The 16,552-nt window shown below is 48.3% G+C and overlaps 1 protein-coding gene across 5 annotated transcripts in view; it reads left to right on the forward strand.

Annotated features, from left to right (window-relative positions):
• Positions 1-1,154: 1,154 nt before the first annotated feature.
• SORBS1 (sorbin and SH3 domain containing 1) overlaps positions 1,155-16,552 on the forward strand; it is a 208,338-nt gene continuing 192,940 nt past the window's right edge. For 3 of the 5 annotated variants that reach the window (XM_032491233.1, XM_032491239.1, XM_032491236.1), the window contains exon 1: positions 1,155-1,289. The gene's annotated coding sequence lies outside the window, so the exon portion shown is untranslated. The remainder of the gene's footprint in view (positions 1,290-16,552) is intronic. The other 2 variants (XM_032491272.1, XM_032491234.1) reach the window with 2 other exon arrangements.

Here is a 16,552-nt window from a genome sequence, read left to right on the forward strand (position 1 = left end):
TAGCTCTGAATCCATCTAGCAAAGTACTCTTCTCTCCACTTGCACGGGAACGTGCTTTGTTTTATCCACTCTACTTTCCACATTGCAGATAATCTTGTTTCTTTATTTGCTTGTTTATTTGTCTGTCTTCCTCACCAAAATGGAAGCTTCATGAGGGTAGGGGTCTTGTTTGTTTTATTTTTGGCAGTAATGGGAGGGCCCAGCATATGCCTGCCAGTGAGCCAATGAATAAACCGGCTGAATGAATGGAATCTCAGAGCCTGAGTTCAAATCCTGATTGTACCGGTTTCTGTGTGACCTTGACCAAGCCATTTAATCCACTTCAGTTTTCCCACTTGAAAAATTTGGATTAGTAACAATATAGTAGCATAAAACTATGAGGATCAAATGAGAGAAAAACTAGGAAGCATGAAGCATACTGGCTTGTATACAGATAATAATGACAGTAGTAAAATTTATGTAGCCCGTGGGCCAGACACAGATCTAAACGCCTTACATACATTAACTATATTAATCTTCTGTATGTCCTACGAAATAGACACTTTTTTCGCGATTTTCAAGATGAACAAACTGGGGGACAGGGGTTAAGTAAGTTATATGCACTCAACACAGGTTAGCAGGTTTTTTTGTCTTTTAACACCTTTATTGTGGTATGATTCCTGTACAGTAAACTACACATATTTCAGGTGTACAATTTGATAAATTTTGATAGATGTATATACAACAATGAAACCACCAGCACAATCAAGACAGCTAACATTTCCATCACTCCCCAAGAGGTGCAAATTTCGAATTCTCTGTTGGTTATTTTTTAATGCCTAAGGTTCCCTCCCAGGTCCCCGTGGGCGACCCATTTGAAGGACCAGAAGGCGCACCGGGCCAATCTCCCGCCCAGCCCCGGGTGGGCCCGGACCGAAAGGGTTACTGGGACCGCGCGCTTGTTATCTGTCGGAGGGCCGCGGGTCCGCGGGCCCGCGCACCCGGCTCACAATGCTGCGGGGCGGGGGCGGCGGGGCGCTTCCTCGCCTCCCATAGGCACACACGCCCCTTCCTGTCGAGGCCCGGCCCGGCCCCGCCCCCTATCACCGCCCGGTGCCTGGGCGCCGCGGGAGTGGACGGTTCCAGACGCATGCTAATAAGGGGGCGGGCACGGCAGCCTATTGGCCAGCTGCGGAGTGTCGGTGAAGTCAGCGCCGAGTCCCAGAAAAACAGAGCGGGGCCAACAGCAGCGTGTAGTGCGAGTGGGGCAGGACGCGCGCCGGCGGCCCGCCCGCCCGGAGACCCGCAAGGTAAGCCCGCGCTAGCCACCCGCCGGTCTGCGCTCGCCGGATCGGCGGCGCCAGCGCCGGGGGCGTGCGCCGGCCCGGCCCCCGCGGGCGGTGCCTTTGTTCCGCACTCGGAGGAGGCGCGTTTAAAGGGCCAGCTGTTGGGAGGACTTGGGGGACCCCCTCCCCCAGAGCATCCCCAGTGATCACAGGGAAAACCGTGGCCCCTCTCGGCCGAACCCTCCTTCCTGCCTGTTTGGTGGATCCCCAGTCTTTAAAGGAAAGTTCCCCAGGGTTCGGGGGTTTCGGGGGGTTCCAGTTTTTGGGTGTTTTTCCGTGGGTAGGGGTACGTGCGATCATGGCCTCTGCTGGGAGAGAGCGTCCGCCTGTTTCAGGCTGCCTGCAATATGGGTGGGTGGAGGAGACATCAGAGCCTGGGTGGGTTTGCGCTGTAAAGTGAAACTACCGAGGAGGGGCTCCTCTGCAGCAGCCAGAGGAAGAAGGAGGAAGCGAGCGGCGGGATGGAGGCATCTCAGGTGTGTTCATTCATCAGCATCCCTCTGGAGAAGAGGGCGGCGGAAGGGGCGCAAGGACGACCGATCTGGCCTAGAACCCGCCGGAATGTGCGAGTACGTGTGTGTGGGTGTGTGTGGATGTCTGTCTGTCCGTCCGTCCGGGACGCCGGTGCCTGCTTATCCATGTTCCTTCATCCGCCAGAGTGATTGGCATCATCTTGCTAGCCAGCTCATCACCAAGATGGACAGAAAGCAAGTCCTTTCTCCGAATTGCTCGGGCATCCTGGGCTCTCCTTTGGCGGCTTTCCGAGGTGGCTTCCTTGATAAGCGCTAGCGCCATTCAAGATAGAGGGAAAAGGAGGCTTGAAGTCATTACGCTTCTTTCACGGGGAATGTGCTGTCGAATTCTGCATCCCCGTGCATCCGCTGTCGTAAGATGGCTTTGAAATTCACCAGTGCATGCTTTCTTCAGGCAGACAGAATTTATTACGCTATTTCATTGATACATAAAAGCAGAAAAAATCCCACTGAGCGAGGCTCGTTTTATCCAGACCCTGGATTTTCCCAGCATGTTCTGGCTGAGTCTTTGGATTTTTGTTTTAAACTGAGCTCTGGGATGCCCCTGTTGTCACAGGGCCGACCTGCTGAAATTGCCTGAATTGATTTCACCCTCAGTAGGAGGGAGGTTCATTTAGAGACATCATGGAACCTATCTGGCATGTCAGGCCTCTGACATCCTCCTCTCCTTGTGCCCTTTTCTCTCCTTAATGAAGGCAAGGAAGGGCTTTTCTGTCTCAATGCGACTCCTTGGTTTTTGAGATCCTTTGGATTCAATTTTGTGCTTTTGATTGGCAAGGTGGTGTGGTGGTGATAGAAGAGAGGGGGGTGGATTAAGAGTGGGATGGGCAGCAGATGGGGACTGCAGCATCAGTGACAGGAAACACACACTGGACATTTGGGGACTCCAGATCTCCAGCCCTTAGAGACATTGGTGAAACAGTCAATGGTTGTCTGTGGAGTGAGGGGGGGGGGGGAAGCTCTGAGGGAGGGGTGGAGGAGGGGGAGGATGCTGCCAGCAGTTTTCTGCCCCACCCTCTTGATGCTGCCTTAAATAGCTCCTTGCCATCCAAGCTCTGAAGTCTCAGACTCTTGGCCTGAGGGGATGGCAGGGAGGGGTTGGTCTGTTGGTACCTCTGCCCAGGGCGCTGTTAGAGTGGATGGTTAGGAAAGGATGCATTCTCCAAGGGTTGCAGAGAGCTCATTTCTCTGCTGGAGGGCGCTGAGATGAACTAGCTGTGGTATCTTCCTGGCAGGGTATTAGCAGCTGAAAAGAGATGCTTTCTACCCCATAGGGTGAAGAGCTGGGAGGGCACTGTCATGTCTGCTTGACACTTACCCACTATGGGTCCTTTCCTCCTCTCGCCTGCTTTCTTTTATTCTAGTTGGAGAATTTCTGTGAACTTTTCTGAAGGTACTGGGAGGGAATATTGGGAGGTGAGGTAGGAGTTATGGGAAAGGATGAACAGATGCTTCTTATTGGCAGAACAAAGAACAGTGTGGCTCTCCCCTCATCTCCCCTCTTCAAAATAGAGTTCCATATAGATAGCAGAGGATGGGGTTTTCTCTGCAGAGAGTGAATGGGCAGGAAAGAAAGCTAGTATGAGGCAGCATTGGTCATCATCTGGTCACCCAAACTTAGCTCTGGACCTTTCCAGACATGGAAATAGATTTGCTGTAGAGGGCACTCACTGGTAATTTGGGATTTAATCTGTCTCCCAGAAAAAGGAAACGGATGGTCTCAAAAAGCTTTGGTGGAGGTGCTCTGGACCAGAAGGAGAACAGCTGGCTTTGATCCTAGCCACCAACCTGCTTTGGGCCTTGGGCTAGTGGCTTTTGCTCTTTGGGCCTGTGTCCTTGTTGGGAAAGTGGAGGGCTTTGGAGCGGATAGTTTTCTAGGGTTCCTGACAGCACTGCTGTTCTTAGATTCACAAGTCCAGTTTGTAATGGCATTTCTAGATTCTTTTCTGTTTGCTAAGTTGATGTTAAATTCACAGTATGCTTGATGGCACGAAAGAAGCATTCTAAGACTCAAGCTTCTGTTGGATTCAGATTCATCTGTTCCTTGATTAGTGTGATTTGTGAGGTTTTACTGTATCCAAATGATTCAGAGCTGGAACAGCCCAGAGTGAAAGACACAGCCCCGGGGAGTGGGGTGAGTGGTTGGGGATGACAGAATACTGAGGAGATGGAATTTCTATACTTCACTCTCTCTTCCTGTGTATGTTTAACTCACTGCTTTCTTTATGGTTATACAGGTGAATGATTAGGTATTTTGAACCTGAGAGTCAGAATAGACCTCTGTGATTGCCAGGTTCAACATTGCTCATGGAGGAATTCGGTGGTTTGGCCTTTTGTTCAAGGTCACAGCTAGCAAGATGCAGTGCTAGGGAAGGGACCCAGGTGGATAGAGTCTAGGTCTCGTGTCCTAGGTGTATCTCTTAAGCCTTCTTGTCTTCTGAGAGAAATGATGCTAAGATAGGGTAGAAAAAAGCAAGAAGAAATTAGGGAGAGGTTGGAGAAACAGACCTGGTAGGAGGCTGTGGGCAGGTCAGGTAAGGAAGGAGAAAACACAGACTCCAGGCTTTGAGGAAGAAGGGATGGAGCTGGAAGGGAGAGGGTCTGACAGCTGTGAAATCGCAGGTTTCTGCAGCCCTTAGAGTGAAACAAGTAAGGAGAGGCTTGGCTTAGACAAGGGTTGGGGCTGGTGGACAGAGAGTCCAGTCTCAGGCTGGGAGTGACTTGGAGTCCCCTTGGGATCTCTCTGTTGACCCTCAGACTGCAGTGTGTGGTTGAGGCTGATTCTATTTCAAGGCCAACTGAGGCCTTTGGAGTCAGTGGAGCAGGCAGAACTTAAACATGTGGAGAGTCACGTGTGCTGGAGTGATGCTGGAGAATGCTGAGGTGGGAACCAGTTCTGCTGAAGTTCCAGTTTTTAAATTTTTCTTTTAAATGCAAAACTAAAAAGAGTTTTCCATGGAATTTCTTTTCAAATCAAACAGCATTTTCTCCTCTGGCTCTCGTCAATGCTTTGTCCTTTTTTTAAAATTGTGTTTTATGTGATAGAGTTTCATGCATTCCCTTTCCAGAGGAGATACTTGGAGATGACTGATTTACTGAGCTGTAGCTCATCTGGAGGGAGCTTCTGGCTTATGACCTGAGCTAAAGCCTCGGAATTTTTCAATGAGCAATTGAAGAGCTGTGAACAGTGGTTAACCAGCTCAGTAACCATTCAAAGGCAAGGATAAAAGGTGATAATACTTTGAAATCTATACCCCAGGCCAACAGCTGGCCATGTACAATGTAATTTACTTTGACCTAGGCAGTGTCTCTCTGGATCCTTGAGTTGTGTATGGTTTCACATTTGTGTCTGTGTGTCCCTGTGTCTCACTGTCCTCTCATCCTTTTTTTTTCCCACATCTCCGCCTATACATTCCTTTTTCTTTCCTCCTATTGTACCTTTCTCTTTGCCCTCCTCCCCCATCCTTTGTTTACTGTCAATAACATAGCTCCATAATGTATTATATTATTCAAATTTCATCTTCTCTGTACTTAATATGAAATCAGTTGAGTGCATTTTTTTGAATGTGTGTGTATATGTGTTTTACATGACAAACAAACAAACCAAACCCAATTAAATTGCTTTTTACTTCTGTGTGGCCTTCCATTGATTTTTCTCCCCCGCTCCTCTTCTGTGGTCAGCTGTGGCCCTTTATAGAAAAAAAAAATTTCCCAGCTCACTGTCATGTGGTTATTATTGTTTTTATAACAAAAACAGCTACAACAATAGAAAAAGTTTCCACCCCTTTATTGTGGACACAAGGGACACCCTCTCCCAAGAGATGTGCCCTATTTCTTGACTTCCTTCCATGGAAAGAGTGTCTGCAGTGGATTCTCTAACAGAGGCCCATACTGTAAGGGGTTGGGGTGGGGGGAAGCTGATGGTCTTGCTGGGGTTTTTGTCAGTGATTCTGGTAATGCTTAGACTGGAGGTTTGAGGGGAGATGGGTGGGCTTATGGCCAAGAGAGGGCATCTAGGAAAAATTCAGCCTAGTGCTTTTTCTTTATTTCCCCAGGCTGAGCTAATCCACCTGGCAGTAGCGGGATCCAGACCCCTTTGGAAAAGAATGAGATGCTTCTCAGCTTTCCCATTAGTGTTGGGGACCCAGGCAGTGTCTTGTGGTGACACAGGGAAGTACTGACAGGTTGCTGGTGTGAAGCCCCAGGTGCTTTGATGGAAGCATGCCGTAGCACTTTAAACTTTCTTCTGACTCTTATTAGTGACAGAGAAGATTGGGTCTAGATGCTCAGTGGTCTGGGTAGTTTAGTGTCTAAAGTGGGCCTCTCAAACAAGAAGTCGCCCTGAAGTCTCCAGTTATGTTCAAAATTCACATGAATTTTGTATTTTGTTCTATAGTACGTCTGTGTCAATTTTAGCATTAAAGTATGTAAAATGCCTTACTGTTGAGTACAGTCGATGATCCAGAAAAATGTGTTGGTCTTGGGTCCTCACTTGGCCGTGCCCGTCCTGAGTACGTGCAGCAGGTCCTGTGCCCCAGCCAGAAAAGCCAGCAGCGCAGCAGGCATCAAACCTGTGCTGTTGGGAACTGCTCGCCCAGCCTTTCCTGCTGGCTCTGCCAGACCCACTGACGTCCCAGGCGTTCAGAACTCTTCCAGGTTCCCCCTGGTCTTTGTTCCCTCACCAAGGGCCTCTTCCTCCTTTGCCTGGCTGACTCCCACTCCTTTCAGCCGCCCCTCACATCTCAAAGAGGTGCGTTCTCTCTGTGTTTGCCTTTCAGCAATAGCTGGTTGCCTGTCTGTCTTTTCTACCAGATTGTGAGATCTGGCAAGAGAGAATTTGTTTTTCATCTCTCTTCAAATTAAATTTTAATTTGTATCAGAGTCATATATATACATACACACACACAGACATACGTATATAGATGGTTTTAAAAGTCATATAACACTGCAAGACTTACAAAGAAGGCTGTGTCACTCCACATCCTGGTGATCCACTCCCCAGACTTAGTCACTGAATATGATTCTCTGTTGCTGCAGTAATAAATTACCACCAATGCAGTGACTTAAAGCAACACAAATTTATATTTATATATATATATAGTTCTGTGAATTAGAAGTCTGAAAATGGTCTCACTGGGCTAAAATCAAGGTGGTAGCAGGGCTGTGTTCCCTCCCGGGAAGAATCTGTTTCCCCTTGCGTCTTCCACTTTCTGGAGGCCAACTACATTCCTTGGCTCATGGCCCCCTTCCAGCATCTTCAAAGTCAGCAATGGCTGGTTGAGTCATCCCAGGCATCGCTGGCCTTCTGACATAGTCACATCTTCCTGACTCCTTTCTCCTTATTCTTCCCTCTTCCACTTTTAAGGATGCTGGTGATTATGTGGGGCTCCCCTGGATAATCTAGGATAATCTCCCTGTTCTAAGTTCATTTGATTAGCAATCTTAATTCCATTTGCAACCTTGATTCCCCTTTTCTGTGTACCATGTTTATGGGTTTGGGGATTAGGATATGGTCATCTTCATCTTTGAGGAGCCATTATTCTGCCTACCGTAGCTGCTTCCAGCCCTTTTAGCTGTTTCTCCTGATAGTGCTGTTGTCCTACGGTGGATTAGGGGAGGCCCTATTCCCCTCCCCTCTCCTCGCCTCTTCACATACTTCCTTTCCTTCCTGTCCTCCTCCTGATGTGGTTATGTCACAGGTTTTGATTACACTGATAGGCAATACTTAGATCATTTTGACCGTGTAGTGTTCATGGCTGAGCCTTTTGGTTGTACTATAATGAATTCCTTTCTTGTACATCTTTTTTCGGACATTAATAGTTGCTTTTTTTCCTGCCTATTTATTTAGTTTCCTTTGTACTTATTACTAATTCCCAGAGTTTCTGATAGCATTTTAAAACATCTCTACTTTCTAACACATTTTGATTTTGTTACAATTTTCTTCCCTTGGAGACCTCCCTCCCAGAGGCCTCCATCCCTCTCCTATATTCTGGGCTGATTGACCTCTAGGCCTAGGGCATGACTCACCCTGGGGATTCCCTCACCTTGCTCTGAGTTGAATCCTCTGTGTCCAACTTCTTGATTTATTCCTCAGGAGTTTCTGAGAGAGGGTCTGTGCAAGTTGATCTCGTCAAACTTGTGTGTCTGAACTGTTTTTATTCTGCCTTCACACTTGGTTGGTGGTTTGATTTGTCCAGAATTTTAGGTTGAAAGCCAGTTCCCCTTAGAGTTTTGAAGGCATTGCTCCACTGTCTCCTCTGTTCTGATACTGATGTCAACATTTGGATACCATTCTGATTCTTGATCGCTTATGGGTAAGCTGCTTTTTTCTTGCTGAAAGTTTTAGGATCCTCTCTCTTTCCTGTATATGGATTGTTCTTGCTTTAAAAATTTATCGTGCTGGGTCCTTTTGATCTGAAGACCACATCCTTCAGCTTGGGGACATTTTCTTGTATCTTTTTGTTAATTTCCTTTTCTCCACTTTGTGTTTTGTCCTTGGAACTCCTATTAGTTGAATGTTGGACATCCTGGGCCGAGTTTGTACTTTTAAAATCTCTTATTTCTTGTTTTCCATTTATTTTTGTTTCACTCTCTGAGAGACATCATCAGCTTTATCTTAATAACCCTTTTGAATTTTTTATTTATGCTTTCATGGTTTTGCATGAAATGTTTTACTTTCCAGAATTTCCTAGTTCTCTGAAGGCTGACTTTTCTTTCTTTTTTAAATAGCGTCTTGTTTCATGGGTGCAGTAAGTTCAGTTATATTTGTTTTGTTTTATTTTTTGGTGTTTTTCTGCTTTCCCTGCATTGTCTTTGTTTCCTCCAAGTCCCTTTTTCTGCTACTTCTGGTTCTTGTATTTCCCATTAGAACTGTCCTTCCATGTATGCTGATCCTTGACTGTTTACATTTTAAGAGTGGATGCCAAATGCTTTTGGGCATCTGTGCAACAAGGAAGGGGCTTGTGAACCTTGTAAGGTGATCCAGCAGGGAACCCCTCTTTTTTTCCACTAGGAACACCTCGATGTCAGTGCCTGTAGCTCTTTTCTCTGGAGATAGTAGGTTTTTCCTGAAGAGGAGTTTGCCTAGGGGTGTAACAGCCTGTTCGTTGCTTCTTCTGGGAGCCTCGATGGGGAAGGAGGCTGGGTACCCTGTTTAGTATGCAGACTTTCACTCAATCCATCTGTGTTCTGAAATTTGCCAACCCCTTCCCCACCTCCCTCAGCTGCGTCCCTCCCTCAGCTGTGTCTGAATCCACAGTCTCTGCTGTAATTTGCCTGAACAGTGAACCTCCACCTCCTGCCGGCTGAGAGAGGGAGAGGTCACCAGACCGAGCAGATTGCAGGCGGGACCCTGGAGTCTGACTGCCCCTTGCACCAACTTCTAGCAGGCTCCCCTCTTTCTAGCCCCCTCCTGCTTCTCCCCTCACAATCCTGGTGCCTCCCGTTCCTGGCACTTTTGTTTCTGGGGCATAGGTCACCATTCATTCGGTGGTTTCCTCCCCTACTTACCCTTAGCAGAGCAGATGAAGCAGAAACCTGAATCAGCTACCACATGGCAGTCGGTGCTGTCTTCCAGAGTTCTGCTGACAAATCTTGTCTGCTGTTGTCTCCTTTCCATTAAAAAACAAGTTTCTCTACTGTCCTTTTTGTGGGGTTCTTGGAGAGAGCAGAGATAAATACGTGTGTTTATCATATTTATGATATGTGGTTTGCTTCATCTCTTCATCCAAGCCTTTAAACAGGTGCCTGATATATAGTATATTCCCCAGAAATGTTTGTTAAATGCTTGGATGCGTGCTTCTTAGATGGTATGCAGACAGTTAATCATCAGATTTCAAGAGAGTCCCAAACATACAATCATACAAAAAACATACAAAAATAAATCCGTTGTTTATTCTGAGATGATGTCATAACGAGCAGCGAGCAGATCCTGCCCCTCTCCCTGTGCAGTGTCGGACAAGAAGCACTGTGAGATGGTCTGATAGTGATGAGGCTCAGGTGCTATCTCCAGGCCCATCACTAACTACCTGGGTCACCTTGAGAAGTCACTTAACCTGCCTGGGTTGTGGATTCCCCAGCCTTCGAGGGAGCTGTTGGTCAAGATTTGATTCAGGTCACTGCACTGAGTGCCTGCTGTGCTCAAGGCCAAGTGCAGGGTCCCTCCAGGTAGCTCTTTAGCTCAGTGTTTTGTACATGTGTTTGTTCCGGCATGTGTCGCAGTGAATTGGTCATGTTTGGTTTCTGTGTCTTTCTCTTGATCGTAGCTCAGTGACTCGCACAGGGTAAGTACTCTGCAAATTTGACCCGTTACTCTTTTTAGACTGTAGGCTCCTTGGAAGGGCTAGAGCTGTCTTCGTATCTCCTGCGTCTTCCACGGCCCTTGGCCCACAGGAGATGTGTGGAAAATGTTAGATTTGTCCACTTAGAAAGAGTACATCAAGGAAATATGAAAATGGAATTTGCTCTGCCAGGATCCCCAAACCTTGCTTGGAGAACAAGGCCTCACTCGTTGGGAGCTGTTCTTTTCCCGACTTACTTATGGAGGTGGGAGGTGGGGGCTTGAATGTGTTAGGTCAGCGGAGAGAGCAGTTCTGGGCCGCAGCCCTGACACTAAAAAAGTTGTTCCCACCAAACAGATCAGGTCATATAGTTATTTAATCAGCCCCCACAGTGTTACGAATTAAGATTGGACTCATCCTAAGAAAATGAATTACAGATATAATCCTGTGTTTGCAGTGTTTTAAACTGTTTAAGTGCTTTTTCATAACTTGTTTTGGTTTTCCCAGACCGGTGAGCTAGTGTGCCAGGACTAGTAAGTAGAAATTTCAGGGAGACAGACATAGCTCCATAGAACTTTTAGAAGCTGTTGTTCCAGAGCTTTTCATCTTGAGAGCTCCTCCCTCCCATACTGCTTTGGAAGGCCTGAGCTCCTTGTCAGGCTGAGGTTAGATGTGCACTAAGCAGGGAACCTGCCGAGCCAATGCTTATGTGGTGATGAAGTCATGTTAGAGCACCTGAAAGGTCCTTTGCTTTTGATTTGTTGGACAAATAGTTACTGAGCTCCAGCCATAGATGGGGGTCTGTGCTGGGCTCTGGGAGTATAGTGGTGACCAAAGAGAAACCACACCTGCTGTCCTGGAGTTTATAGACCAGATATGGGCTTTCTGATATGGTAGACACTAGCCATGTGTGACTATTTGTTTAAATTAATTAAAATGAAATGCAATTTAAAATTCATTTTCTCTTTCTCAGTCACACTAGCCACATTTCAAGTGCTCCAGAGCCATGGGAGGCCAGTGGCTGCCACGTGGACAACACAGATAAAGAACGTTTCCATCACCTCAGGATGCTCTCTTAGTTAACGCTGGATTACAGGGCTCAGTCTCTGTTTCTAGAACAGGCTTCGGTGATTAGGCTTGTTTCCCAGTCGAGGCAGCCGAGGCACAGAGGAGCCATTTGTTTAAGGTTCCGTGGCTGGATGGGCCTGAGCTGGGAACAGATCTCTTATCTTGGAGCTTGGCTCTTCTCTCCCGCAGTGAGGTAGGGGCACAGAGAGCTAAGAGTGTGGTCCGTGGCCTCCCATCTTGGCTCTGCTGCTTCCTGGGGTAAGTTACTTGTCCGTGACTCCTTTGCCTCTCCTGTGAAATGGAGAAAACAGTAGTGTCTGCTTCACAGGTTTGTGCAAGACTGAGAACCGTGCCTGACACATAGCAATCACAGTCACACTGGTGGCTGTATTGAGAATGAGAAGGGGACAGAAGTTACTGTTGGAGTCAAGGGGGCATTTTCAGACAGGAAGACCATGGAGTTGAAAAAGAACACTGGCAGGTGAAGCTGTGTTTGGAGAGCTGACTGACCACCTGGAAAGGGACGCATACCTGAATATTTCTAAGCCAGGGGCTGCTTGGGTCACAGGAGTGGATGTGAAGATGCCAACATGTTCCTGAAGCCCTCCCAGCCCCAACACTGGTCACTGGTGCTCAGAACCAGAGTCCTTTCGATGTCTCCTTCCTCCTGGTCTGCCTCTACCCACAGCCCCTTATCCTGTCCCCAGGCGTTCCTGTCCTCCCCAGCAGGCACTCAAGTTTGTTTCAGGTTCTGAAAGTAGGAAGGTTTTAGCGTGACGAATTGCTGGGGGTGGGGGTAGTGAGGACATTCTAGACATGCATGACCCATGTGGCAGGTACTAGAGAGAGACCAGTGATGGACCTGAAGTCAGGTGTGTAGTAATGACAGGCCCAGGCATGACCTTCGAGGAGTCTGTTCCTGCCAACCTGAATCCTCAACATGGCATAGAAAGACTGCCTGAGTACCAATAACCAATGATCAGGAGTACTGAGTACGTACCTTAACCTGTACCTGCCTCTGCCAATCTCAGTCCCATTTGGGCCATGACTTTCCATCATTATGGGTGATATTGTAGCTCATGGCAGCTATGACAGGAATGGGCACTTAGTAGGTCCTGGATGCGGAAACTCATTACTCATTTGTATAATGCCTTATACATCGATTATTAACATCTGCTATAAATAAATAGATAATTCATTTGCAGATTGCTCTTCTCCACTTAGAGTTGTCTTTAGTCAGGGCAGATCCAGTGTCAGGTGACTATTTCCTGCCAACACGGAATGTTAGTCAGGGGTTGTAGTTGCTGATAACAAATTAACAGGAGACAAAAGGGGGAACATTTTCATGGTACCTTGCCATTAGGGAATCTTTCCAAGGCTGCTGTAATGTAAACACTTCTGACTCGTCTGTGCTTGGGCCTCTCTTTATAGACAGTGCACACAGGAAGCAGGATCTGGAAGCCAGGGATGAGGTAAGAAAGGCTGGAACTGGATCTGGGAGATCTGAGTCGCTGCCCCAGTGGCCTGGGCAGTGGGCTTGAGAGCAGGCCAGGGATCTGGGTAGAAAAGCCAAGAAGGAACTGGGCTGCTGTAAGCAGGACAGAATGAATAAGGCTTTGGAGAAAGCAAAATCCCAGTAGGGACAGAAAATAGAGTAGCTGGAGGAAGCCGGGACTTGGGAGAGCCCGGGGCCTAAGCAGGGTTTGGTGGTGGTCGCCAAAACTCGGGCTGCCAGGCCCGTGAGCCTGCTCCCAGGCGGTCTCAGGCCTTGAGGACTATTTTGTGCTTGCTTTGTGGGGTCTTTATGTTGGACATGGTACAGTAGTGAGCCAGCACTGGCAGGTGTGAGGGGGCGAGGCCCCCCAGGAACCGGGAAATGTTAGTCATGCCTGAGCACTGATAGAAGATACGGCGCCTCTTCAAGACAGCTGCCGCAGGAGGGGGCCCTGCAGCCCACCAGCCTGCATTACAACCCACGGGCTTGGTTTTATCTTTAATTATTAAAGTCATGGCTGTTGAAACACTCACCTGAAACATCTTTGTAAATAATTTTCCCTTCTTGGGGTCAAAAGAGCTCCAGTAGGGAAGGGGTTTTGTGGCTGTGGTTCTGGGCCCCCCAGGTTGCTCCCTCAGGGAACATACACCTGGGCAACCAGAACATCCAGAGGATGCCCTTGACCATGGATGCCCACCTCTGGACTTTCTTGCAGATTGGCGTTTATTTTGCGTAAATCCTTAATTCAAGGAGTATAGAGTTTTCCTTTCCATTGTAGACAAGGAAGAAGCTGTGCTGTTGGAAGATGTAAAATATTTAACACTCTCTTTAAAAAATTAAACTGCCCAGAAGCTTTTGATTGGTGGTGCCCATGGCAACATGCCTGGTTTTCAGGAGCGTCTTCCTGTGGCTTTTAAAAGGGCTCCTCAGGAGGGATGGGAGGGGACTGGCTGTGAGGCAGAGGGCCCGCCTGCCCAGCCTAGATCAGAGGCTGGGCAAGTAGCAGGGCTGAGTGACGCCTTCAGGGAGACGAAGCTGGGGGCAGTCTGTTTTGATGAGTAGAGAGGATTAAAGGGGAGGAGGAGGACTTGCCATCCTTTTGGGGCTTGTTCATTCTTTTTGTTTTATTGGCCTCTGTTCGTCCCTGACACCTCCACGTCTCTGTCCAGCCTCAGGACCTTTGCTCATGCAGTTTCCTTAGCCTGGAGTACTCTGTCCTCCCTCAGCTGGTCAGCTCTGCTCATCCTTCAGATCCCAGCTGCAGCAGTGTGTTTTTGGGGAAGCCTTCTCTGACCCTCCAGAGCAAGTAAAACCTGCTGTTTGAGGCTGTCCTGATTCTGTGGATCTGGACAGAGCCTTCTTCATAGCATCTGTCTCAGTTGCTTTGTTAACACTTGTTTGGGAAATCACATCTGCCTGCCCACCCGCCAGTCTCTAGGGTCCATGACGATAGCAGCCAGGGCTTTTTCTTGTCGTCATTCTGTCCCCGGTGCCTAGCATGCACCTGGACCACAGGAGGTGCCCGCTGTCTGTGGAGCAGATTAATTCACTTATTAAGTTTTCAGTTCTGTCCCAGATTCTGAAAATAAAAGAGAATCAAACACCCCTGCTGTCCTCACAGAATTCCTGACCCGGAGCAGCGGGTGAGCTCTCAAGATAGCTATTGAAGGGCAGGGAGAAAATATTATCAGTGAAAGTTCTAGCTATTCTTTAACTCAAATAGGAGAAAGATGTAGCTTTTCTATTTATAGTAGTCCAGACTTTATAATTAACTTATAAGTAAATATGCTCAAAGCTGTCTTACTAATAGGGAGATACGATCAAAAGTTTGGTGACCACTGGTCTGAAGGGAGAGGCAGTAAGTTAGGGTGAGTACGGGATGTGGTAGGGGCCACACAGTGGGGGAGCTGGACCCAGACTGGAGAAGGGCATTCCTGATGAAGGCAGGGTGGCATGAGAAGGGCAAATACTTTAATAAGGCTGGAGTATAAGACAGGAGGGCCTGCTGGATGTACCTCCTGGTGTTGGGAGGGACTGAGAATTGGGAATATGGAAATGGATGAGACAGGGCCCTGTTTGCAGGATGGACATAGTAGGGACGAGAATTGTGCAAACGTATCTTAGGAGAGAGATAACCCAGGGAGTGCGTGGAATTCAGAAGAGGGTGATATTTTGGTTAGGAGGGGTCAGGCCTGGTCATGCTTTCACAGTCTGCCATGCCCAAGGCCATTGCAGAAGGGGAAGGAGAGAGAGCTGGGGACTGACTTCAAGCTGCTTTCACAAACCATCTCAGGGTTAGGCTTCTCTGTGACGTTCTCTTTCATCTACTCTTACCCTGGGAAAATTGTTACCTTAATGTGATTTAGACATGCCCCCTCCCACTGTGGACTATATTTTCTGGGTTACAGAATTGTATATGAACAAGAAAATGGTGTATGTAAGTGTGCATATTTGGTGTGTTCACTTACCTGTGTAATCATATACACTCGTTTCTTTTTAAGTCCCAGGGCTTGAAGTAATTATGTAATTGGAATCCACATACTGTGGCTAGATAAGGTGTAATTAAAGAGGAAAGCCTAATTTTGGAAGAATGATAAGAGGTCATTTGACTCACTCTGGGCCCAAATCCAATCTTGGAAGAACAGTAAGAGGTCAGTTGGATGTCGGAGCTTGAGGCCACCTGGGAGCCCAAACCGGCCTGTTGGACCGATTCTGTTTCAGTTCCCTGTGAAAGCTGTTCACTGAGCATCTTCTTGGTACAGGGTCTTGTAGGAGGCCCAGCTCGAGTAAGGAAGAGAAAGTCTGGATCTCAGGGAGGACATAGGGGATATGGGCTGAGGACAATTTGAAGGTCCTAAGCTGGAGATGTGAAGCTTCCTGGGGGTGGAGGGGGAAAGGTGGGTTGGGGAGGGAGTCAAGGTGGCATCTAAGATGTGCCTTGAAGGGGAAGGAGGGTTTCAAGGGCGAAGACAAGAACTTTCTAGCACCTTAGAGACACTCAGATAATGTTTGTGGAATGAATGCCAGGCGGAGGTGGGGGGTGGGAAGAACACGGCCAGGTTGTTAGGTGGCCACTTGCGGTTTGGCGAGGAGGTAGCGCTCACACAGCTCAGCAGTGCAGTAACGACACCAGGTCGAGGCCCTCAAGTCTGGAGAGGAGCCTTGAAGGACAACTGGATGGGGGAAGGGGGGAAGGGAAGACTGGCCAAAGGAGGGGAGTGGTATGGTCTGGAGAGGGAGATTATCCAGGAGAGAGGGGAGGGGCCCATGGGAAGCAGGGTTGGGCCAGGTGGGCCAAGGTCTCAATTCCTGGTCTTGGCAATAAGGAGGAGGAGAGGCCTGAGGCCAGGGAAGTAGCCGAGGTGATCGCGAGCTTCCCAGCCTGGGAGAATGGTGACGCTGGAGCAGGAGGGGTACCAGCTGGTGGGAAGGAGGGTGTGGGCAGCCACTTGGTGTGTCTAGAGCCCAGAGACCCCTGTTCTAACCCAGCCCTGCCTCTGGCCGACCCGAGAGACCTTGGCCCGATTCCCTTATCTCCTGAGTTCTAGTTTTCTTCTTTTGGCGGGTGTGGTGGGGTGGCCACTAGGCATCTACCTCATGGTTCAAGCTCATCTCAGACAATGGAGTCATTTCAGTCCTAGGGCTCAGGCAAGGGGATGGGTCTGGGCTGGTGATTTGTGAATTTGTGAGGCCACCCCATGGAAGTGAGAGAAGAAACTGCATGGTCCTAGTCGCTGTCTTCCGGGAGTGGGCAGCAAGTGTGGGGGAGGGGCCCTGGGTGAGCAGGTTGGATGAGGAGTTGGTGGGGAGAGGGTGCTGTCCAGACTCGTAGTCAGGGTGGTTATGAGACTC

This window comes from Camelus ferus, chromosome 11 (assembly GCF_009834535.1).
Source record: "Camelus ferus isolate YT-003-E chromosome 11, BCGSAC_Cfer_1.0, whole genome shotgun sequence".
NCBI classification, from domain to species: domain Eukaryota; kingdom Metazoa; phylum Chordata; class Mammalia; order Artiodactyla; family Camelidae; genus Camelus; species Camelus ferus.